At 44.2% G+C, this 22560-nt stretch overlaps 1 long non-coding RNA gene across 1 annotated transcript in view; it reads right to left on the reverse strand.

Moving 5' to 3' along the window:
* LOC138293383 (uncharacterized) overlaps positions 1-22560 on the reverse strand; it is a 527045-nt gene that overhangs the window by 158106 nt on the left and 346379 nt on the right. Inside the window, exon 3 of the long non-coding RNA XR_011202987.1 lies at positions 22134-22175. This is a non-coding gene — a long non-coding RNA (uncharacterized lncRNA). The remainder of the gene's footprint in view (positions 1-22133; positions 22176-22560) is intronic.

Consider the following 22560-nt stretch of genomic DNA (forward strand, 5'->3'; position numbering starts at 1 on the left):
TAGTTTGAAAGGTCAAATTGGCAGTTTAAAACTTCACAGAGTGGTTAGCACCCGCAACCCACAGGTGACATTTAAATTACAGGACCCAGGAAAACTGTGAGCACCAAATATGTCAATCAGGAGGACATCAAATTTACCATGTTGAAAGAAGAAGCACAAGCACTTTACTACTGTTTAGCAGGGGTAAAGTGCATAGAGTTCTATGGCCAGGAAAAATAAGTTTTAGCTAGAAGGCCAACAAACATTCAGGGTAACCCTGCAGAAAGGGCAAATTTCTAACATGATGTAAATCTGTGCAGCTGATGTTGAGAAACTAATGTTCAGAATATAGTGATATCTGGATGGTTGGTCCTGAAGTGGGAACCATGGTACTCCTGCAGTATCACAAATCCAAAAGATAAAGCGTAATGACTGGCTGAGAGTGGTTTTGTTCCCGTTGGCCATCTCAGTCCTGGAAACAGTATTGGTGTTGCAGGACAGAGCAATCTGATTCGCTGGCTGCAACATTAACAAAAATGTTTCAGCCAGGATTTGAGGACTTGGGGATTCAGTCCCATTGTCCAAAGATTGTAAAACAAAAACATAGAAGGGGACAGAGTAGGCGTACACTGACACCCTGGACCTTGTGGTGGGATCCTAGAGGGTCCCCTCAGGGGCTAAAATAAAAAAACGATTATGTCACTAGTACATGATACTCCAGTAGAAGACACAGCGAAGCTCCTATGTGGTCCAGCAGAAGTACCTTAGGACCGTGCAAGCATTAAAAAGTGCACTGTCCAGCAGTACCTTGGATTCCTGCTTTTGTACCCTGGGAGTACTGCTGCAGAGATGTCATTTAAGATGGGATGTTATCAGTGACATCTTCAATTATATCATTAACATGTTATGACTTATGTATTGTATGAGACCATAAGTAGTGCACTATATAACATTTTTCTGTTTATCTATCTATCTATCTATCTATCTATCTATCTATCTATCTATCTATGTGTATGTATACACACATTCTATGAACTTTACTGAAAAAACAATGGTTAAATTCAAGTTATAGTTAAGTGAAAATGTCTGTTCAAATGATACATTTTAAACTTGAAAAAATGTTGAAATGCACCAATTATAGTTAAAAGAAGTAACTATAACTCGTGTTTCTGCCATGCACAGTGTTGTCTTCAATGAAGCCATTGCATATGTCACAATCATGTTACCAGTGATGTTATAGAACATGTTATCAGTGATGTAATATGTGAGCTATAAGCAGTGCATGTCGAGCGTGTGAAATGTGTGGTAAAGTTCTATGATGTAATACAACGTGTTGTAAAGGTCAACATGTTGTATTCCATTCATGGTAAATAGATAAAGGAGAAAGTCAGGAGTATCTCAAAGGTAAGCTACTTCTACTAACAGTGACATCTTTGTAGATCAGGCCCAATACATATAGTTGTGTATTAGCAGGTCATTTTAATATTATGTGAAATGGAATTGTCCTGAAGGTCATGGTGTCATCATGCTAGAGAGGGTTCCATACAGACCCCCCTCATCTTTAACTGAAAAATTAAAGACAAACGTCCATACTGTCATCACTTCATGTAACTGCTTACATTATAGTTTTTCAGATCATCTGGGAAGGAGACAACTGCAGAACCACAGAAGAAATGCAGACACATTAAGTGAATATGATTCTGGATTACAGACTGCCAAAGCTCAAGACTGAACCCAAATTATCATGACATTCGTATATGTAAATTATTCTGTTACCCAGTAGCTCTATCCATGTCATAATTAATAGTTTAACTAAATAAATAAAATATTATTATGATTATTCATAAGGCATGTAGGTACACAGAATATTAATGTTTGCTAATTATCTTGGAGTGATGCAAGAGTCAAATAGAAACTATAACTCACCTCTCATAGAGAGTACTTAGTGACGGACCTTGAAGTAGTTATGTTACTCATAGAGAGAAATGTTGGTGAACATATATTTAGGACAATCACCCCTCTCAGGTTTAGTTTCAGGATAACAACTTTCACATCAAAGTACTGGGAGCGGGTTACACAAAGACACCATTAAGTGTATTTATCCATTGTTAATGTTAGATGCACGACTTTCATGGCATGTTACTGAAATATTTCCTATTGCCTTTAGATAACCAGTACGTCCTACACACATCAATGCCCAGAAGAGTGGTGGAGTCTAGTGTCTCTGATTTCTCTCTTATCCCATTCCCCTTGCCCTGTTTATACCACAAGAGCTTATATTCCTGTGTATGTGGTCATTGGTGGAAGCAGTCAAGGATGGAAGCATTGCTCTTGTTGGATTCAGAGTACAAGTTTAGTGCTTTTTGACCAGCATTTAGCAGGAGCTATGTACATCAGTGGATATGCCTGCTACTCTGTGTTTTAGTGTACCTGTGCGTGATTGTGCATGTGTGTGCACATGAGCATGTGTGTGTGCAAAAGAAAATGTTTTTAGAGAGCAAATAACATTTGTTTGTGAGTGTTTTCTTTGCAAACACAGATCTAATACCAGCACATCCTCCTGTGGATACTATGCGATAAGTGAGGGACAGATATTCTGAATTGAAAGGTTAATGAGTCCAGGGGAGATTGTGAAATAATTCCTTTCTCTTTGTGCTTCATGGGTGGTGAGAAGGGGACCTCTCTCTTGCTACAGGGCAGGCTTCCCCAACAAGTAGCTCCTTAGTTACTGGTAGCTCTCCAGCTACCTGTGAGTAGCTCTCGTGTGTGAAGCTGTGCATACTAAATTAGAAGTTTCTGCTCAATTGAATTTTATATAATAAACTTATTACCTTGGTGCCAAGGGGCATAGCTGCTGTGGCTGTTAGGTATTACCTCTGAAGAGGCATTCCAAATTGGCTTTTTTACATGACTGCTAAAAAATCCTGCGCTGAGGTGATCATGGCTGGCAATCTGGTAATACTGCATAGGGTGGCCATTAATGTATTCTTGTCACATATGTATAACACTAATATGACAAGTAGTTTTGGGTGATTACATTGAATATAAGTTTAAGACCCCTGCTGCAAACAGATAGACCAGCTAGGGCAAATGAGCCAATTGCCACCCGAAAAGGAAGATAACATGTGGCACAACATACATGCATGGAAAAAAGCAACAGATCATGTCATTTAGGACAAACCAAATGGAGAAAGCATCTCTGGAATATACACACAAATTTGATTTATTGTTAGCACAACATGCAACAAATTATATGCAAGCCCAACTCAAGACCCTTGTCCCCTCCACAAGTCTGCACTGTCTTTCTCAGTGCACAAAGAAATTGACAGTTGTAATTTAGGCCTATTTATAAAAGCACAGTCACCATCAGATTGATGGTGGTACAATTTGAAGTCTACTGACTTAGTCCACAGAAAGATGGAAGTAATGAGAAGTTTAGGTATCATTTTAGTCCACCCATAGTCTCCTCTGCTCGGGGCTCTTTGCTTAATGGTTCAGTATCAGACAGGTACTACAATGCATGCATCCTTCTTAAATCCAGTGATCAGACTGCAGCATGGGCCGAACTATATATAGGTGCAGAAAAAACTCACTAGCATTGCAATCCAGATGCTGCAAATTTAACAAAAGAGTGAACCTTTGCACTCTTTCCTAAAGGAGATAAAGGAGAGGTAATCTATTTCAATGGAAGAGATGCCTGTTCCAGAGTCAGATCATTTCCAGTCACCATGAGTTTGCTTGTGATACAGTACATACTGCAGCTTCGCATAACAGAGCTGACAACCTGGATGTGCCAATAGCTAAATATCTACCTGCAAGCCAATAAAGACATTTGTGGACCTATATGAGGATCTTATATTCCACTTCTGCCTGAATCCAGTTCAGGTTTTTTTCAGATTTGAAACTCTGCCTCATCTGTGCAGTATGAAAACTAGTTAGATAACAGCATTCTGCATGTAGTAGAGCTGAAATGCAGGAGTTGCAAATTGTGAGTGGGTAGTTAATTAGAACATTTAGGACCTGATTATGAGTTTGGCGGTCCCATGACAGCCATATTGGCGGTGGCGGTCCGACCGTCAACAAACTGGCGGAGAAGGCTGCCAAATTATAACATTGGTGGCGGTGCATACAGAAGACAGCCAAAGCACCGCCGGCACTGCCTGGCAGGACAGACCGCCGCGGTCGAATGGAGGCACAAACAGTCCGGCGAAGACCATGTTTCCCCTGGACTCATTACAAGGTTGCACAATGACAACAGAACCGCCACGGTCAAACCACCATGGAACACCAGGCGGAAACAAACAGTATAAAAGGAGACAGTCACCTCCAGGAAGCCATACACATCTGGAGCTGCCATTGAAGCACAACCACAACTGCTTGCCGAAAGACAATGGAATACAACTGTAAGTACACACACTCACTTGTTACACTTGTAAATTGTCAAATACTGTACAGTTACATAACATACCATAGGGAAGGGGGTGCGAGGGCTGCACACATGTAACAGTACAGTGACACACACACTCACATACTGCATCAAAGACACCCACAAATACACAGCACACACACGTACCTCCTGTCAATAACACACAGTTACACATGGCAACACAGCACAGGCCCAACCTCACACATTCCCATACAACATACCAACTTGTCACAACAGCACTTGTCACAAACTCACAACCAACACTGGCCAGGGGACTTGACACACATACAACACAATGAACAAACATCTGTGATGGAACACACACAATTACACCATCATACAACCTAGAAATCAACACACACATCACACACACACAGCACATCAAACTCATTATGCCATGCACAATACACAGAGACTCAAACAGTAAAAACATACAAAGCCACAAAGCACAACAAACACATGTCAACACAAACACAATACAATAGCACAACATCAACATATTTTCCCATAGTTACATAACCCATCACACAACACACACCCTGGGGCACAAAAGCACTGCACACAACCTCACTTACTGCTCTAACAATACATGAAGCACAAGCAGCACACACAAAAATAAAGGCACACTACCAATGATAGCCAGGAACAACTCAAACCTAGGAAAGGAAATATAGAAAAAAGATGTAACCAAAAAACAAACAGCTGGTTGGCTTTAATATTGTTAAAGTCCAAAAATTAAGAAAGTTGAAGGCCATTGGCCAGTCCATTAGTATGAAATGTTTGCACCAAAGGCACAAAATGGTGCCCCAACTTGACTCCTGATTGCCATGTAACCTTCACAGATAGGGGCACCGTGGGGTCAGGCAGACACCTAGGGATTCTTTGGGGGTGGTGATGAAGGGGGCCTTTGGGTGTGGGCTTTTTAGGGGGCTTTAGGCTTTGGTTTGGAAGGGGGCTGGACCTTTTTGCCAGGGGTGGACTTCTTTTTGGTGGGGGGAGGCGCATGGGTGTTTACAGGGGTGGTAAGGGAGGCCTTGGAGGTAGAAGGGATGGGCTTGGGGAGGGAAACAGTTCTTTTAGGGGTGTCACGGGGGAAGAGTAGGGTAAAGGTCAAACTCGGAAAGGAAACCTTTTTTGACACAAGGGGATGGTCATCAGAAGGGGGTTTGGGTGTAGAGGGAGAGGGAATGGTTGTTTGACATTTACGTGTGGATGTTTTGGGTGTATGTTTGTGGGTGTCTGTTGAATGGGTGATTGAGGGCATTTATGTGTCTTGGGATGAAGGGGTGGAGGTGCTGGAGGATGCCGGGGTGGGTGGCTGTCTGTTGGGGTGGTGACTGCAGATATGGTGGATGTGCTGCATGTAAGCATGTCAGTGGTTGTGGTGTCTGTGGTTGTGGTGATTGGGGTGGATTTCTGAGGGTCTACTGGGGTGGTGTCTGTGGATAGGATAGCTCTGGTGGCTGGTTCACTGAATGTTGGTGTGGTGTCTGCAGGTGTGTCAGGTGTTGTGTCTGTGATGCTGGGGGTGGTTGGGGAGTCAGGGCAGGTTGTGACGGTAGCTGTCTCTGCAGGTGGATGTGGTCTGTGTGCGTACCGGAGGTGTGTCTTGTGGTGCTTTTGTTTGTCTGCCCTACTCTTGGATGTTGAGGTGGATGCATGCCTGTCTGTTTGTGTGCTTTGGGTGGGTTGAGGAAGGGGGATTTGAACTGGGAAGAGGAAGGTGGAGGGGGGACGGTAGACAAGGGGTGACTGGCTGCCGTCAGTGTGGAGGCCAGAGTCTGAAATTATCTCTATAGGCCAGAGATTGCACCATGAATGCCCTTCAGGAATGCATTGCTCTGTTGGATCTGACTTGGCAGTCCCTGGATGGCATTCATGATGGCCATCAGACCCACAGAGATAGACCTCAGGAGGTCAATAGCCTCCTCACTGAAGGCAGCAGGGCTGATAGGTGCTGGGGCAGAGGTGTCTGAGTCAAAGGAGACGCCCACCCACTTGGATGGGCAGGCACAGCCAAGTGGGTGGGAGCTAAAGGGACAGCGGTGATAAAAAGGGGGGTGGCGGACAGGGATGGTACTTGGGTGGTCCCAGATGGGTCTACCACCACTAGGGTGTGGCCACTGGAGGAAGATTCTGAAGAAGATGTAGTGGATCTGGTCTCCCCCCTGACACTCCCTTCGCCCTCCGGGCCACTGGGTCCCTCGGTGTCTGTGGTGTCATGACTGGGGGTCCCGTGGTCAGAAAATTTCCCACATGGCTGTGCCCCATCTCCTTCTCCTGCCGGCCCTGATGCTGAAAATAGATAGTGAAGTAGGGTCATCACATTCACAAGATAACACTTCCATCATACATTACACATAAGTCTCATTACATCCTGTTCAGTAACACCCTCAGGAAGTGCCAGTATATAATGTATGTCCCTCAAAATCTACATTGTGACACACCAGCAAAGCTACCCAACAGACACCTACAATACCATGATTTAAGGTGACCAGTCACACTGACCATATCATTACAAGGTGACTATGCTACATGATACAGGGTCTCTACCCAGAATAACATAGACAAGCACCAATCAAGCAATACTTCAGAAATGTGAAATCCTTTTCTTCAAATCCAAAACACATATTTAACACACAAATTCTTTACCCTGATGTTATGTACCAGGCAATGGCACATGTTTTAAAGTAAAGGCAAGCAAGCCTTATGCAAACAAGCCATATCTTCTTCGTGTCACATAGTGACTGCCATACATTATGGACACATGCCAACATGTAACACCTCAAATTGTCACACATGTCAAAACGGAAGTCTTCATCCTCGGTAACACCCCGACCGCCTGGGACGACTCCTGGTGGCCCACGGCCCTGGGCACCGCACCGACCCCCTCAGACCACGCACGCAACCTCGGCTTCATCTTGGACCCTCTTCTCGCCAAGACCAAACAAGTCAACGCCCTATCATCCTCCTGCTTCCTCACCCTCCGCATGCTCCGAAAGATCTTCCGCTGGATTCCCTGCCGACACCAGAAAGACCGTGACCCACGCCCTCGTCACGAGCCGCCTGGACTACGGCAACACCCTTTACGCTGGAACCACCGCTAAACTCCAGAAACGTCTGCAACAAATTCAAAATGCCTCCGCCCGCCTCATCCTCAACATACCCCGCAACAGCCACATCTCCGCACACCTGAGTCACCTGCACTGGCTTCCCGTCAGCAAAAGGATCACCTTCCGTCTCTTCACCCACGCACACAAAGCCCTCCACAACAAGGGACCAGAATACCTCAACCGTCGCCTCAGCTTCTACACTCCCACCAGTCTTCTCCACTCCACCAGCCTCGCGCTTGCCGCCGTCCCTCGCATCCGCCGCTCCACGGCAGGTGGGAGGTCCTTCTCCTACCTGGCAGCCAAGACTTGGGACACCCTCCCCACCATCCTCAGGACCACCCAGGACCACTCTGCATTCCGGAGACTTCTCAAGACCTGGCTCTTCGAGCAGCAGTAACCCCTTCCCCCTTGAGACCCGCACGGGTGAGTAGCGCGCTTTATAAATGTTAATGATTTGGTTTGATTTGACATGTCAAACTTTGTTCATGGAGTTAGAACACATCACACACACATGCACCAATGGTGACTTACCAATGAGTGGCAAGACAATGTTGGCTAAGGCATATAGGAAAATGGTCTCCAGAAATCGAACAATATCAGTAGTGTGAGGACCAAGTAAGCCCAGACCAATGTCCCACACACAATAACAAGTTGTCAATAAAGTGTATGTATCAAATGGACTGTATAGGGAGGTGAGAATCAGACCTGGCTAACTATGCAATTAGTCCATCAGTAGGCCACTGACTGACTAACACCAACACCCACACATAAGACATGGCATGCCTGACATCTGTCTGTGGAGGATTTCTAGAGCCAAAGCATATCTGATGCTAACATAAAAGGTACACCAACCATGATGCAAGCCAACAGCCTGGACACACTAACCAACCTACTCACAGGTGTATTTGAACTTCCACAACTGCACCAAATAGGTGTCATGGCAAACATAAGCTACAAAACAGGCAAGCCTCATTAGCCATATTCTTCATAGCAACATCAGGTTCACATAGCAAATACCAATATTGTGTCATTTCTTAACCTTTCCATTGACACATGATGTTGACAAATTACTGTCTGGGTCATAGCTCTGAATAGGATAACATTGCCTATATATCATACCTATAGCAGTATGCCTATGGACAAAGCTGTGTGACCAGTTTCTACTATCAGAACATCAGCATGGTGGTTACATTCATGCCTCTGATAGCAATTCATGTGTGCCTATATGAATGCCTATATAAATGTTGCAATACCTCAATGGTATCCAACATGCATATTGACCACTCTGATGAGAAATCATAAATGTCTATGCACATCCCACACTTACCAAGGGGGATTATCTTGCTACAAGTGTGAAGATTTTATCCTTGTACGTCATGTGACATGCCAGATGGCCATCACAGCCTCACATGATGCTGTCATTTGTCAGAAACCTTTAGAAAACTAGAGATTACTTGATTATGTCTTACTCTCTTTTGCACATAGACATGAATCTTGAGACATTGTAGAGGACAGAGACTGCAAGGATCCACATACCTTACCATTATGAAATTGGGAGGATTGACCTGTTGGTGGGAACTGACAACCAACAGGGTAGAAAAAGCAGTATATTGGTACATATATGACACTCATTGTACTGAGGGGACAACATAGTTGAATGACATGTTTCAAAATACATTTGGATGTGCACTCCTGTGTGAAATAGATGGCTTCTGTACATCTATGTGTTCAAATGAGATCTGTGACGCTTTACACGTAACATATTGTCAGAGCTAACCATATGTTCCATCACCCATTCACCTGATAAAGTGGCAGGCATTTGTTAGGTCTGTACTTACTCCCTTGTGGCTGATGTGCTGCCTTCAAACGCCCCATCCAACTCAGGGTAGGCCACTGCCAAAATGTTGGCCGTTAGGAGGGTCATGGTCTGACGGGCACCCTGTTCTCGTTGGGAGGACATCCCCAGCTGGGCCTCTGCAGTCTTCTGGGCCCAGCGTCACAGGTCCTCCCACCTCTTTCTACAGTGGGCACTCTGCCCCAGGGTCTGCACTTTCTTGGCAATGGCATGCCAAATCCCCTTCTTCTTATGGGCGTTGCCCTGCATGGATGACAAAGACTAGAACTAATGTCATGTCCACATGTACCACACTAAAACAAGCACAGTAATTTATAAGTCAGTTCGGCAAGCCAAACACAGAGTGTCCTAAACATCCACTCTAGTGATAGATGAGCATTTACAGTGAGGGCATATGTGAGCTGGAAACAGGCAGGCAACGTGCATCTCCAGCACTAGCTATCATGTTATCACATATGGCCAGAAAGCCAACACATATGAAGAAGAGTATTCTCAGGCGAAGTCTGGCATAATATGTCTGCTGAGCATGTGCAACTTTCACAAGGTGGCTCAGGGAACATACATGACACACTCTCCACAATGTCTCAGGACTCTAACACTGTCATCAAACATTAGTACATGCCCATTCTTGCACAACTTTAGCACACAAAGGACTTTGAGGACACCATCTGTAACATTGCCCATCAGCCTTTACTTAGCATATTAAAGAATAGTCTAGCTAATGAGACATATGTGCACATGGTGCATTTACCTGCTCCTCTGGTGCTCCATAGAGCTGTCCTTACAGGGGTAGGACCTCCTCCACCAGCTTCCCCTGGTCCTAGGGTGAGAAGACAGGGGCCCTATCAACTGTAGGATGTGGCTTGATTGCTCCCCGAGGCAGTACACAGCAGCTCAGGCCATAGAGGTCTTGCTGGCAGCAGTGTCAGGAGTCAAGTGAGAGATGAAGTATGAGATGACGTTCATATCTGCCACTTAAGAGACCCTCACCGCCAACAGACATCGCCATTGTCCCTAGACCGCCATAGACAGCAATGTGTTCCATGTATGAATGTCCAGATTGAAGTGACATGTTGTCATGGTGATAAGACAAAAGTAAGGTATCTTTAGTGGCAGAGTCAGCACCCTCTTGGTAATTGGCTAGATAGTTTTTTTGTTTGCTTTTTTATGCAATGCATAGTTGGATGCCATAAAACACAGGCTCGCTGAATCATGTGTTTACATTTCCATGTCATAATTGAGGGAAGGGGATGAGATTCCACTAATTTGACATCATTAACATTGGTCTGTTCTGCGTACCATGTTCCTACTGTATCATTTGCCATGTCACATTATGATATGAGACATATGTTTAGAAACTTACAAGAGACACAATGAGTGATAGACATACTGTCTTATTTTCCCTCACATAGATACCATTGAATGAGAATGGTCAGATAACCTCCAGTGTACCGTCCACTAGTGGACCTGCAGACCATGGAGGGTCGACATGTTATTCAGATCTACCACCTGGATAAGCAGACAGTAATTGATCTCTGCCATCAGTTGGAGCCAGATCTGATGCCTGCCATTTGTCATCCAAATAGGATACCACCCATTGTACAAGTCATTTCAGTGCTGTATTTCCTAGCCACAGGGTCCTTTCAGAAAACTGTGGCCCTAATTGCAGGCATGTCCCAGCAAATGCTCAGTCTGGTCTTGAAGGATGTATTCTCTGCATTGTTAAAACGCCTGGATGGCTACATCAGATTTCCAAAACGTGAGGATTTGGCTCATGTGAAGGTAAGATTTTATAGATTGGCACACATCACACATGTAGTGGGAGTCATTGATGGTGACCTTGTAGCCTTGGTTCCCCCATATGTCAATGAACAGGTATATCAGAACTGGAAGAATTTCTACTCCATTATAGTCCAAGTAGTCTGTTTGACAGACCTCTTCATTTCCCAAGTATGTAATCGGTACACAGGTTCAGTCCATGATGCCTTCATCATGCGGAACAGCGCCATCTCAGAGCTGATGACATGACACTACCCAGAGAGGGCCTGGCTGGTTGGTAAGTCACTTACGTCATGTGTGTTGGTATCCTATGTCTGATGCCAAATGTAAGGATGTCCAAGATTTATGTTTGCACACATGTAATGATTCCATACAGGAGTCTCCGGCTACCCAATCTGTCCCTGCTTGTTGACACCAATGAGGTACCCAACCACGCCAGGTGATGTCTGCTTCAATGAGGCCCATGGAAGGACACAGCGTGTCATGGAGCGGACTTTTGGTCTCCTGAAGGCAAGGTTCTGTTACATTGATAATCCTGGTGAAGCCCTCCTCTACTCACCCGCCTAAGTGTGTCAGACCACTGTGGCCTGCTGCATGCCCCACAACCTCGCCCTGAGGCATCAGATCCCATACGTCACTGATGAGGGGGAGCCAGCAGTTCTACTGGGTGAGAATGCAGAAATGTCAAATGAGGATGACAGTGATAAGGATGAAGGTGGAGATATCCGTGCAGATCTCATCAGTCAGTACTTCACCTGACTGTAGGTATGTGTTGTTATGTAATTTGATTGACTCAGTAAGGTAGTGGTGGGGTCATGGGTGTTTAAGAAGGGTCTTTCTATGACCATCAGACATGTTACTCATTGCTTTTTAATATCTAGCCCAGCTTTTAATGCAAAATAGTAAATGGAGTTAAAACTATTGTGATGATCTTTTATGTCAGTGGACATTTTAAGTTACCATTGTATTTGGGACACATATTTCTAGGTCACTCAAACCCTTACCTACTTAAAATCCATGTTTAAAAATTGTATTTCCAGATCTCTTCACAATACCATCCTCATGTGGACAATTCTGAATTGTGTCACTGGCAGGTGGGTTTCGCTGGTCTGACATGTGAAGTGGACATGGATTGACCCAGGTACTGTCTGACATTATATTGGTGGTGCATGAGTTCCTTACCCCGGCTGTCAGGACAGTGGGATGGCTTTGTTCTGTTCCACACAATAGACCTATTTGCCATGATATGTGAGTCCAATGGTGGTGTATGTGTGATCATGTGTCTATGATAAATGTCTTCCTGTGCAATCCATTCATTCAACCTTCTCATTAGTTGGATAATGGTACTATCTCACTTGTATGTGGCTGTCACTGTGTTTCCTGATTGCAGGCCACTGTGCATGTGTGTCAAGACTGACATAGGTGAGTAGCATGCCTAAAGATACCTGACCATGGTAAGTGGAAGGTTCCCTTACTGAGGACAGTTGTATTGACCTCGGTCTGTATTATGGGGCATGTTCATTGGTACGTATGGTATGGGTATGTGATAAGGGTTTAGCTGATGACAAATTGCACCAATCCATTTGCCAGTTTGGATAAACAAAGTCTCACATGTCCCTAACTTCAGTGGTCTGTGGGATATTAGTTACTAACAAGTATGCTGACACACTAAATTGTGAAGATGTACTTCACTGTGTGCTCATTGGAATGTGGTCAGCCTATGTGCTGTGCAGTCCTATAAATGGGGACTGATGATTGTCCACTTGTATCATTGTTCATGCATTGAACCCAGAATCAACCGTACATGTGACCTGTCTCTTCCCACATTTGCTACGTTTGAGTGTATTATATGTATTCAAGAAAATTCAGTTAACTGTTGAAAATAGTTGAAATGACGCTCAAACATTTATTGTGATTTAGTTGTATTTATTTACAAGTGCACGGGAAAATACAATAAATGGGATCAAGGCAATAAAGTGCAAACAGTGAAGAATTCAGTCATTGTGGATGTTATCATCAAGGTAGCTGCTACACATGTGGGGCCGTATTTATAGCCCGCTAGCGCCACAGGAGCATCACTTTTTGTGACGCTCCTGTGGCGCTAAGCACAGTGTAGTATTTACAAGATGGCGTTAAACCACTTTTTGTGGCTTAGCGCCACCTTGTAAATACGGCCCCTTATCACGCAGCACTGTGCGTGGAAGGGGCGTGCAATGGGTGTTGCTGTGGGTGTGTCACAGCAACACCCATTGCATTTTGATGATTCCTCAGATTTATGAAATTTCTGAAACCTGAGGCAGCGCCCCAGGGGTGGCGTTAGCAGGGCGCGATGAGGAGGCACACTTTTATTCCTCCTCATTTTTTGCCTTTTCTACGTGTGCTGCATTCTGCTGCATGCATAGAAAAAGCAAAATGCCAGAAATTATTGTTTATGTGCAGGAAGGTGTCTCCTCCTGCACATACACAATCACTTGAAAATTATGCTTTGGCACTTCTGTGTGTGCTGCATTGTGCAGCACACACAGAAGTGCCAAAGAACCATTAGTGATTGTTTAGGAAGGGATATCTTGCCGCACTTTAACAATCACACCCGTCAACACAGACCATCGTGCAAGGATGCCTGTGTTGGTGCTGGCAGCTAAATTTAGCACCAGCGCAGGGGGAAACGCAGAGGTGCACAGTTTTGTAAAATACAGCTCAGCCCTGCATTTCTAAAGTGACGCAGTGCAACGCTGGCAATTTTGGCACAGCACTGCGCTGCTCTACTTTACTTTAAATCTGGCCCATGGAGTCTCAAGTCCAGTGTCCCGCTATCTGTGAAAATTGGACTGGCTGCCACAGATGTAGAAGGGGCTAATGTTACATGACCAGTGGAAGGGGTTTGGTGTTGTTGACAGACCCTGCTCAGGGTGGTGTTGATGTCTCTTAGCACCCCTGTTAGGGAGACCAATTTGGAATTGAGGACCTCCCACTGTTGCATTACTTCCTAGTAGTTGTCCCTTTGTAGCTGCTTGACCTGGCCCATCACACTTTGGGACTGTTGGTAAGGTCCCAAGACTTGGGAGATGGTGTCCTGACCAGAAATATCCCTAGCAGCCTCAGACCGCTGGCCCACACCATCGCTCCCACGCACCCTACCCCCACATGCCTGATGCCTGCAACCTTGGCCCTTGCCACTACCAGTGGTGGCAGGTCCTTCACTGTCAGGGTTTTCTAATTGTGACTCCAGTACTTGTACTGGGAGGCAAATGATAGTAGAAATTGTCCTAGGGACACAGGTTTGAGGGACGAATGGTTGTTTGGGATGTCGATGCAACAGGGCAGGGCAGAGTTGATGTGGGCAAGGACAGGCTAACAGTTATGGACCGACCAGGTATCCCAGACGGGCCAGAGTCATCCTCATTGTCCACACATCCAGAGGTGTTTTAATCATTGAGGGCTTCATGCAGGGAAAAAGTGACTGTCTCAGGCTGTCTCAGGTGTCCTCTCCATGGTCCCAATGTCAAGTAGACCTGTTGAAGAAGTGGATCAGACATTTAGAGATTGTAATGCAACATGTGGTATCAAACTTTGACAGGCAGATATGCTTTGAGCCATGTATAGAGAGGTTTTGCTTGATCCCCTGATATGGTAGTGACACCTGCTTTCAAATCTGGAGAACAGCTATGTGGAATAGAGTAAATTCCTATATCATACGCCTTGCTACAGGATGTCAGAGTAGCTTGGAAATTAAATGTTTGTTCATGGACTGTGTAGCTTTAAATTTTTAAGGTTACCTCCCAAATAGCAGTAGTTCAGTATTGAGTCAACAGACAGCTGCACAATATAATGTGGAAACTGACTTGTCCATCAAATTGGGAGTAACCAATCTATCTGGCCATATGGGTCAGATTACAGCATACTACATATATTAGTATCTCCCTCCTCCCAGGTGAGTCTATTTCAATAGGTGATGTGAGGTAGAAGGGGCAGGTTAGCAGAGGACGCAGCTCTGTCTGTGTGTTGGTGGTATTTTACTGGCAGACGCCCATAGTATTGCTGTCATTGCCATAGACTGTACAATTGGGGAGCATTCAGGTGGGTTTAGTCGACTGTTTAGTTGACATGCAAAGCAATTTTCAATGAGGTGCACTGTTCTGGTTTTCTTAATGGTGGAACCGTGCCTGCTGGGAGTTGTAGTGCTGTTAGTCCCTGTACTACCCCAGCCATACACAGACACTGTGCCCCCAGGTGAGTTTAGTTGACATGTGGGATGCCAGACGGGTAATCGGATAGTTGGACACAGGGGTGGTGAGTGAGTTGGCACTTAAGATATCAAAAGCTGATCAGTGAGCATGCAAGACAAAACCTTTGGGTGATATCATAAGTGTTGTGACTTACACAACTCCACTCCCCCAGGTATTTCTGTCAAGCCCTCAGGATGCAGGATGGCCAAGATCTTCTCCCATGATGTGAACTGTGGGGGAGGAGGTGGAGAATCCCTGCCAGTCTTGTAGGTGTGGCAGGTGTGTGGATGTGTGTCAGGTATGTGGAATTTAAACTTTCCAATGAGATGTTGTGTATTACTGTGGTGACTGCCAACCACTGCAATTCGCACCACCATTGGTTTTCTGCCATGGAAGAACCACTACTGTGATTTGTGGCTTGTAATATATTGGGTGGATATTTGACAGGATGGTGGTGCTGGTGGTTGGATCTCTTTTTTCCCGCCCTCCAGAGTCTTGGCAGATTTTGGCTGTCTTTTGATGGCCTTGGCTGTGTAACTTGTAATACGGCGGTCTGTATGACCACAGTAGTCTTGCTGACAGACCACCAAACTTATAACGAGGCCCTTAGCTTTGTGGGAGGATAAGGGCAGCAGGTAGTGAAGGATCATAAATGTGTTACTTCCAAAGGCAAAATAACTCCTTCCCTACATTCAGTGTAATGTAATTCTCTCCCAAACAGTGTGCCATCAAGTTCACCTTCTGGAAACCAACTTCTCAATATACAACTGAGTGTTCTGAACATAGGAATAGAATGTAATCCATTCAGCATGAATTAGGTGGGATAGTAGGCATGGAAGGTCCAGATATAATATTTCTCAACTGAAGAAAGCAAGCAAAAATAATCTTTCCCGTCACAACCTCCCTGGCCAGCCACTTTAAAATGTTCCAACTGCGCCACTCCCCTCCAAAATGAGTCTCGTTGCACCCATTGTAGCAGCACCACTTGTGCCAGCATCTGGCAACATACCTTTCTCTAACACTATGCAGGCACTGTGTGAAACAGGACCCACAATGCCACAATGATGGTAGAATATGTTTGTGATCGTGAGCTGAGTTCAGATTTCAAGCACCAATTGCTCTATTGCAATTGGCCAGCACAACCAGACTCACCAGGTTTTTGTCTTTTGATTCATTCTCTGGAATTTTTTGTCCACTTTTTTATCTTGCACTTGCTTTATTGTGTTAAAAAAAAATTTTGGGGTGGGGATCCTACAAAACCCTCTAAGGTTTTATTAAGAGTGCCATATATCAATAAAGAACTAATTGCCAGATTACAATCTTGGTGGATGGAATACTCCGTCACAAACATGACAGATATTCTATCCGCCGTATTACAATTTCCATAGGATATAATGGAATTTTAATACGGAGGATTAGCTACCCGTCACATTTGTGATGGAGTAACCCCGTCTGCTAACATTGTAATCAGGCCCTTTGTTTGAAACTGTAATTGACAACAATCCCAAATGAAAAAGACATTTTTAGAAAAATAGTTTTCCGGTATATTTTCAGTTCTTTCTTTCACTTCTTTCTTTACTCTGTACTCCATCACATCATCACATTCCACTTTCCTCACTTATTATTTAGTCCGTTGTCAGTTATGCACAACTACGGATATTTACAAACCCATATGTTGCATCCAATTGCCTGATGGTTCAACCATTGTTGCGCATGGCCTTTGGTCTGCAGCTAGGCCCGGAGCCCAACTGCCCATGTACACAACTGCCTGTGTGAACAATCCTAATGCCCCCACCTCAACTGTGTGGGCCCCTGGCATGTGGAGTTTAGGTTAGCCACAGAGCATGACGTGTGGTCTGCATTACACTTGTGTCCAACCCTCCAAAAATATGGCCTTTGGATGTGAAACAGCCTTTATAATGCAGTCTTCACAAAAGGAGGCCTTTACAAAGCAGTCTTTACCACACATGTCTTTACCATGCATGGTTTAAGCATGCAAGTGAATTTACCATGTTTGCCTTTACCATGCATGACTTTACCACAGATAACAGTAAGTACAAATAAGTAATTATAGAAACGTTAGCAAGATACAATTAATTGTTATATTTATACATGTAATATTTAATACGAGTTGTAATTAGATTTCATAATTTAATACATTTTTTAAATTATGAACAATACGTTTTAGGGATGGAATATTAATTAAAATACTTGAGTATTTTTTTAACTATCTATCTAAAAGTACTGTTTAAAAAAAATGTTGTAATGTTTTATATTAAGATTGATAATATACTCTAAGGAATGGGATGCAAGAGATGTAAGGGTTTTTGGTGGGGAAGTATATTATTACTCAGATTTTAAATAAAATGCTTTGGTATTGTTTGAATTGTATATATATATATATATGTATATATATATATATATATATATATACATATATACATTCATATATATATGTATAGACCCACGACGGAGGAGGGGTTGGCAGCACCGGACATTGAGTTATATTACCTAGCAGGCCAGCTTCAATTGCTGGCTAAAGCATGGCATGCAGCACTCCTGGAAACACCCGGAGGGCACCCAAAGGGATCCACCTCTGCAACCCTTGCGGGGATACTCCTGGCTCCTGGACGGAAACGGGTGACAGGCTCGCTGGACCTCTGGGTCATGAGCAACTGTTGGAAACGCAGCTTGCAGCACACCAGAACCACATCCTCATACTCACCGAACTTACCATTGGCCAGCCTGACCGTGCTTCCTTGGGGAAATCTATTGCGGGAATTACAAAACTAGGGACATTTGGCATCACTGTGATAGGGGACCTCTTCAGGGATGGGGAGCTGATATCATACAAAGCTCTGATGGCACATTCTGGAGCCCCGCCAGGGATGTTCCTCATGCATAGATCACTCACAGCAGTAATACAGCGACACTGGAAGCAGGGATCAAGGGAACCTCTTACACACGCTGGATGCCAAGCCCTCTGCACAATAGGGGGAGAGAGGAAAGTGGTATCCACACTTTACAAAACATTACAAAGAGACACACTATTCCCCCTAGAAAGATTGAGGACCCTTTGGCAGGAGGACATTGAGGAACCCATAGATGATTCATAATGGGGAAAAATCACAACACACGTATATAAGGTATCTAGAAATGCCCACTTTAAGCTGATTAATTCATATATATACCACAGAGCATACCTCAGCCCTGCAAAGATAGCATTGATGTATAACAATGCAAATAGTGCATGCCCTCAGTGCTCGGAGCAAGAGGCTGGACTAATACATATGCTATGGAAATGTAGGGCACTGAAACAATACTGGGATGAGGTCTTACATAACATTACAATAGTGACGAACAGGGGGCTCCGGTCTTCCCCAATGGTGGCACTGCTGGGAGGATTTCCCAGACCCCACCCGATGAGAATTACAACCAAATACATTGATTTAGCACTGATCTTGGCAAAAAGGGAGCTCATAATGCACTGGAAGGATCCCAGAGGCCCACATACATCAAGATGGCGGGACACACTAGTCAGATGGGTTGAGGCAGAAGGAAGGCCCTGTCCCAAGAAGTAGCAAAACAGGCTGGGAACGTGGATGGGGCGCGGCACTGGGACCACTTGCTCAATCGCCTTAAGGACCCAAAAACGGAATCCCGGGAACAAGGCACATCATCGGAGGAATCAGATGCAGCTGAGGAGCAGAATCACTAGAGCATAAAAAGACATGAGCTGTGTCACGCACCTGGCAGCAGTGACCCAGAATGACAATATCCAAGCGGGACAGTGTACATGGAATGGAGCTGATAAAGGGGTATGGGATCAGGGGAGGGAAGTGCGGGGCAAGTTGATTAATGCTTGTTTGTTGAAAAAATACTAATAAATATATAAAGAAAAGATATTTATACATACATATGTATCTATATATGTATATACACATATATATACATATATAAATATGTATTTTGTTTTCAAAAAGTAGTATAGTTCAATGTTTGAAAATAAGAATAATACGTTTTAGGTACAGGATGTAAGTGATTCGGGGTACTGGGTGGAGAAGTGTATTAACACTCAGGTGTTAATTAAAAACTTGGGTATCTATTTTCAAAAATATAGATATTTAAAATTACTTTTTTAAAAAAAATAATATAGTTTAATGTTTGAAAATAAGAATAATACGTTTTTGGGCACGGCATGCAAGAGATAAAGGGGTCCTGGAGGTGGAAGTGTATTAGTACTCAGGTGTTAATTAAAAACTTGAGTATTTATCTAAAAACAATTATTAAAATTACTGTTTCTATATTTTTTTAAATTAAGAATAATGGGGTCATTCTGACCCTGGCGGCCGGTGACCGCCAGGGTCACCGACCACGGGAGCACCGCCAACAGGCTGGCGGTGCTCCCAAGGGCATTCTGACCGCGGCGGTTCAGCCGCGGTCAGAAAGGGTAAACCGGCGGTCTCCCGCCGGTTTACCGCTGCCCCATTGAATCCTCCATGGCGGCGGAGCGCGCTCCGCCGCCATGGGGATTCAGACACCCCCTACCGCCATCCTGTTCATGGCGGGAAACCCGCCATGAACAGGATGGCGGTAGGGGGTGCCGCGGGGCCCCCGTAAGAGGGCCCCACAAAGTATTTCAGTGTCTGCTTTGCAGACACTGAAATACGCGACGGGTGCAACTGCACCCGTCGCACCCCTGCAACTACACCGGCTCAATTCTGAGCCGGCGTCCTCGTTGCAGGGGCATTTCCGCTGGGCCAGCGGGCGCTCTTTTGGAGAGCGCCCGCCGGCCCAGCGGAAATGTTTGAATGGCCGCCGCGGTCTTTTGACCGCGGTGCGGTCATTTGTCGGCGGTACCTTGGCGGACGGCCTCCGCCGTCCGCCAAGGTTTGAATGACCCCCAATATGTTTTAGGGATGAGATGCAAGGGATACAGGGGTATTGGGTAGGGAAGTGAATTATGTCTGGGTATGAATTTTTGTTTAAAAAAGCATCCTAAAAAACATAAAAAATATTTTTACATTTATGAAAGAATAATTTTTAAAAAACTGAACATTTGTAATTATTTTACAAAATATTTAGGAATAACATTATTGATACGTTTTATATTTCAAAAAATAAAAACAACAATAAATACACACATCAATATTAAGTCAAGTTAAATATTTTTTTAAAGTAGGAGGCAAACAAAAAAAATATTAAAAATGTGTTTATTCATAAAAGTATAGGTTTTTAAATATTATATAGTGGGAATTTAAAACATATAATATGAACACAAATATGTTTTCCCCATGCTTTACCATTGACTTCAATTAAGGAAATTGTCTTTTTTTAGTTTTTACTTTTCAGGTTGACATTCTTTTTTGTGCATCTGTTTCTATAGTCGGTAGAATGTCCCAGTCAAGATTGGGAGCCCAGAAGATCTGCAGTCAGATACAATTGATATTGAAAAAAGAAAAACAATCAATTGAAGCACTTTATTGTAATGAGAGAGGGAAAGACGTAGATTGATGTTAAAGGACGTTTACATGTAAAAAAAAATATTTTTAACTAGTTTTACATCCCCATACAGGTTGAGTTATGCACACACGGGACAGTAGTTATTTTTTTTTTTATTTCAAGTTTAAAAAGACAGGTCATTAAACTGGAAATGCTTCTTTTTAAACCTAGGTAAAAAAGAGTGCTACTAAACAAAACTACAAAACAACTCCTTCTGAAAGGTTTACATTGTGTTCTTGCATCAGTGATTAACTTTTGACGAGGAAGACAATAATTAAAAGGAGAAGAGACGCTAACTTTTAAATGATCTGGATTAATATGTTTTTGGGCTTACAAAAGTTGTTTTTTGGGCAAACTTTAAAAAACTATTTTTTGTGTTTTTATGGATTGCAGTGGAAGGTTTTTTTGGTACAACTTGAAAGGTGTAGTGTGATGGGTCTTTCCGATCCGACCCACACTTTCCCCGGACTTGTGCTGACTCTACCTTTGTCGCACCAGAATTAACCCAGGATAACAGCGCTGGCATTGGATGCCTGACAACACCCGCGGGACCTGAGGGGATTTAAAAGACGGCTTCCTCCCCTTGCAGGGGAGCACGCCGGAAATAGGAGCTGGGAGGCACCGGAGTTCCTGGACACAGAAGAACAGACGACTGAAGAAGACGCCGAGATCAGAAAGGAAGAAGCCGCTCCTTGGAGGAGCGGAACGCCGCCGGAATCGGAGCCGACAGAAACCCTTGAAGACGTCCGCTGACCCCGGGGAGCTGTGCGAAGGAGCCGCCACGCTTCAGGAGAAGTGTGGCCTCTCCAGGTACGGGGTGCGGTACAAGGGGAAGCAGGCGGGAGGCGGGAGGTAAGGGAAAGGGCGAGGAATGGAAAACAAAGGGGCACGGCACGGGGAGCACTGGGAGGAAGGTAAAACAAAGGGGCACGGCACGGGGAGCACTGAGGAGAAGAAAAAAGACGGGAGAGAGAGAAGGATAAAGACAGGGAAGAGAGTTAAATATGTATGTTAACATATAACATAAATCCAAAGAGTCGAAAAGGGAAAACAGGAAAGAAAGGAAGTCTCTAGTATCCGAACGACAGGAAAAGAAAGAAAAGACAGCGAGGAAAGCAATAGAACAGACCCAAAAGAAAACCAGGGAAGAATAAGTAAATCAAGATGAAAAGACAGGAGAAAGGTAAATAGAGAAGAGAAGAAAAGAGAGAGAAGAAATTTTTAAAAAAAGTAACCCACAACCCCACACTTACCAGTTCTATGTTCTTCTCTTTCCACACGCTTCCCGCGAGGTCCTGGGAGGGAGAAAAGAAGAAGAGGACGCGAGTTATAATCCAGAAGGAGAAGACGCCACAACCTACCAGAACATAACAACCATCTATGTCTGTTCCCTATATAATACCTATCAAACCAATAAATCAAACCTACTAAATCAAGAAAAACCAGCGCAGTCTGGTGTTTATAACAGCCATCCTCGTACAAAGTGGTGTCAGAAGTGGGATGATGGAGGAAAAACCGACTATGGCCGATGTCATCTCACAACTCGCAGAAGGGCAACAACATCTTCATTTGATGTGGGAGCAACAAATGAAGGAGGCTAAAGAGGAGAGAGATGCACTGCAAACCGCGCTTAAGAGTCAGGCCAAAATTATGGCCAACAATCAACTCGTCCACAAAACT

This window comes from Pleurodeles waltl, chromosome 4_2 (assembly GCF_031143425.1).
Source record: "Pleurodeles waltl isolate 20211129_DDA chromosome 4_2, aPleWal1.hap1.20221129, whole genome shotgun sequence".
In the NCBI taxonomy this organism is placed as follows: Eukaryota; Metazoa; Chordata; class Amphibia; order Caudata; family Salamandridae; genus Pleurodeles; species Pleurodeles waltl.